Below are 3498 nucleotides of genomic sequence, written 5' to 3'. Positions count from 1 at the left end.
GGTCGTTCTTGCTGGCGAGAGCGACAAGTGGTGCCGAAACCCAGGAAACCCGAAACCTACACCGAGGAGTTCTCAGTGAACGCAACGATCCGGTAAGTGTGCACAAAATTTCAGATAAGAAAGTTCCTAAGTATAGGACGAGAAGTGAGAAAGTTCCTAAGTATAGGACGAGAAGTGAGAAAGTTCCTAAGTATAGGATGAGAAGTAAAAGGGTTCCTAGGCATAGGACAAGAAATAATGGGATCAAAGTTTACTAAGATGGGAGGATTACTGACGGAGGTGCTTAAGGCTAACGGCACTCCGCTAGACTCTAACCATAAAACGGTTAAAAATGTTATCGAGGAGCAGGTCAGAGAAGCCTCTAAGGCAGGATCTAGCAGAGGGGGAGAAAATTCAGAGGAGAGCTCCTCTGAAGATGAGCTTGGGGAAGCCATGACACACTTAAAATTAAAAGAGGAAGTCCCTAATGAACCTTTAAAGGGAAAGACATACAAAGAAGCTGGGAAAAAATATGACTCCCTAGCGCCCTCTGTCAGAAGGTCAAGAATTCCTACCCCTGAATGTAGGCCTATAGCGCCACCTGCAGAATGGCCGCCAAGCATCTTCATTCCATCATTCTTCTTGGAGAACTTCTCAATATTGGAAACACACTTGACATGGTTGTGCATCTGTTCTGTTTTTGTAACTGCCGTCAATCTAGTATTATATTTAGTAGTGAAACCAAATGCATCCTCTAAAAGAAGTTCATTATCATACAAGGTAGTGAGGTTTTTGAAATGCTGTATCTACTTTCTTATGTCATGTTTCTTCTTTCATGTCATTTTTGTTCTATATGGAGCACCACTCATAGAGTTGGTGTTGGAAACATTTTTATTTGCAGTTACTTTGTCAACCTTTACTACTGTACCTTGTTTGTGTTTGTTAGGGCCAAACATCAAAGCATGGCTAAGAGTTTTCAGTAGAAATGGAGTTACATCCATTTGGGAGAACAGTCTTCAGATCACTACAATTTCTAGCTTTATAGGAACATGACTTGGAGCCTTTCCTATTCCACTTGATTGGGAGAGACCATGGCAGGTATGACCCATCTCCTGTACACTTGGAGCGACCTTTGGCTACGTGGCTGGACTTGTGATTTCACCACTCTGGATATACTGGAATAGAAAGCAACTTACAATTGCATCGTGCCGTATACTAAGTAACAGATTTGCCTACTATGTGCTACCCTAGATGATTGGGCGATACTGACCACCTCTTACTCAATAGAATTTGATAATCATTATCCTTCACACCCACTTATAGAATTCACAAAGGGTATTGAATTCATACTACCAAAAATTAGTAGATCGACACCACTAAAAGAAGCCTCTACTGTCTTTACAGATGGAAGTAAAGAGGGCACAGGAGCTTATATCATAAATGGAATCGTGAACCCAGTCATAGTTCCTGCCAGGTCGGCTCAACAAGTAGAGCTACTAGTAGTGCTCCTAGTGCTCCAAAGATTTTCAGACACTCCCCTAAATATTATTTCTGATAGTCAATACGTGGTAAATGCAAAAAAAAAAATATTGAAACAGCAATCCTCTCCTTAAGTGATTCACCTATTCCATGGATCTTAAGGCAACTACAAGAGGTTGTGCAACTGCGCACTGCACCATTTTTTATAGATCACAACAGAGCCCATATGAGCCTACCAGGACCATTATCCGAGGGCAATGCTCTAGCAGACCACAATAGTCGTTTCCAACTTATTTGCCCTACCTTAGAACAGGCGAAGCTGTTCCATAGCAAATGGCATGTGAATTCTAATACCTTAAGATATAGATTCCATATCACCAAAGAACAGGCAAGAGATATAGTAAGGACCTGTGGGAATTGTGCTACATTACTCCCTCAGCCTTCCTTAGGGGTAAATCCCAAAGGCCTTCAAGCTAATCACCTATGGCAAATGGATGTCACACATGTACCTGAATTCGGACAACAAAAAGTATGTACATATATCAGTGGACACTTATTCGGGTATCATAATGGCTACTCCCCTCACGGGGGAGAATTCAAAACAAGTCATCACACACTGTCTACGATGCTTCGCAGATTGGGGTATCCCAAAACAAATAAAGACAGATAATGGACCTGCATATACATCAAAATCTATCCATCAATTCCTAAGTCAATTTGGTATAGTCCATACTACAGGTATACCTTACAATCCACAAGGTCAAGGAATAATTGAACGCACCAATGGCACCTTCAAACGATGCTTACAAAAAATAAGAAAAGGGGGAATAGGGGATGACTACAAGTCACCCCGTGATCTTACATCTCTCACCCTTATATTTTAAATTTTTTGTCCTTGGACCATAATGGTACATCTGCAGCGGACAGGCATGCGGCGGTTACCGAACGCACTCTAGCCCAGGCAAAGTGGAAGGATATACTCACGGGCCAATGGAGAGGCCCTGACCCGGTCCTAAGATGGCACCGAGGTTCTGTTTGTCTTTTTCCACAGGATGCCCAAGTGCCTATCTGGGTCCTGGAGTGACTGATTAGAAGAATCGATCAACATGGCCTGCCCCGTCCTGATGCTCGGCCTGATAGCGATCCTGGCAACACCAGCATCCCTTCAACAGATGCACCAATGGGCAATAGTGAAAGCCTGGCCATTCCCCATGCCACTGACGAATGAGTCCGCCATCCTCCCTCCTGTATACCTACTTTCATTCCCATGCCCGTTTCTGTAAATCCTAACAATTCGCCTGTATTGCTCTCAAGACATAAAAGAGACTTTGGGATCACTGCAGCCATTATTGCGGCTGTAGCAGCCTCCGCAGCTGCAGCAACTGCAGCGGCTATAGCTCTCACCACATCTGTAACAAGTGGACATTCTCCAGAAACTATTGACGACCGGATGCATCCAATCACTTTCTGGACTTTGCATAACCTCCGTGGCCTATAATGACCTTTCTATTGCTGCTAATCTGTCGAAAGAGTTAAGCAGATAAGATTGACATAGCTCCATTACAGGATTGGGTATCTGTTGTAAATCCTTATGTTCCGCCGTTTTGCATCATTACGTAAACAACAATGTAGGCAACAGTTGGCGCTAGTACAAGCTTGCATGGCACTGGAAGCTGGTACATTTCCCCAAATCTGGCTGGCAGCGCTAGATCGGTAGTCAATGACGGGTAAGATTGGCTGCATGCACATAGCAACCTAAGCCAGGAGTTCTCCAACCAGGGGCAATTATCCGATGATGGGTAAGCATGTTCATGGCAGCTGACAACCTAAGACAGGCACAATCTCCTGCCTTGCATGCCTAATATAAAAGAAAAAGGGGAGATGTCGGTGCCCGAGCGGCTTGTAGCGCATGGGCGGTGATGCTTCTGGGCTCCACCGTGCCTGCTCGTTGCCTCAGCCGCTGCTGCCTCAAGCCATCGCCGCCGCTGGGTGGCGACAGTGCGGAGCTGCTCCGGCTGGGCCCGCGGGGGGCCGGGCGCT

At 45.1% G+C, this 3498-nt stretch overlaps 1 pseudogene; it reads left to right on the top strand.

Moving 5' to 3' along the window:
• The first annotated feature begins 258 nt into the window (after positions 1-258).
• Positions 259-2956, top strand: LOC132006998 (phosphatidylinositol-glycan biosynthesis class F protein-like; annotated as a pseudogene).
• The last annotated feature ends 542 nt before the right edge of the window (positions 2957-3498 follow it).

This window comes from Mustela nigripes, chromosome X, assembly GCF_022355385.1.
Source record: "Mustela nigripes isolate SB6536 chromosome X, MUSNIG.SB6536, whole genome shotgun sequence".
NCBI lineage: Eukaryota > Metazoa > Chordata > Mammalia > Carnivora > Mustelidae > Mustela > Mustela nigripes.
The sequence above is the reverse complement of the archived record's forward strand: the minus strand, read 5'-3'. Positions and strand labels throughout refer to the sequence as shown.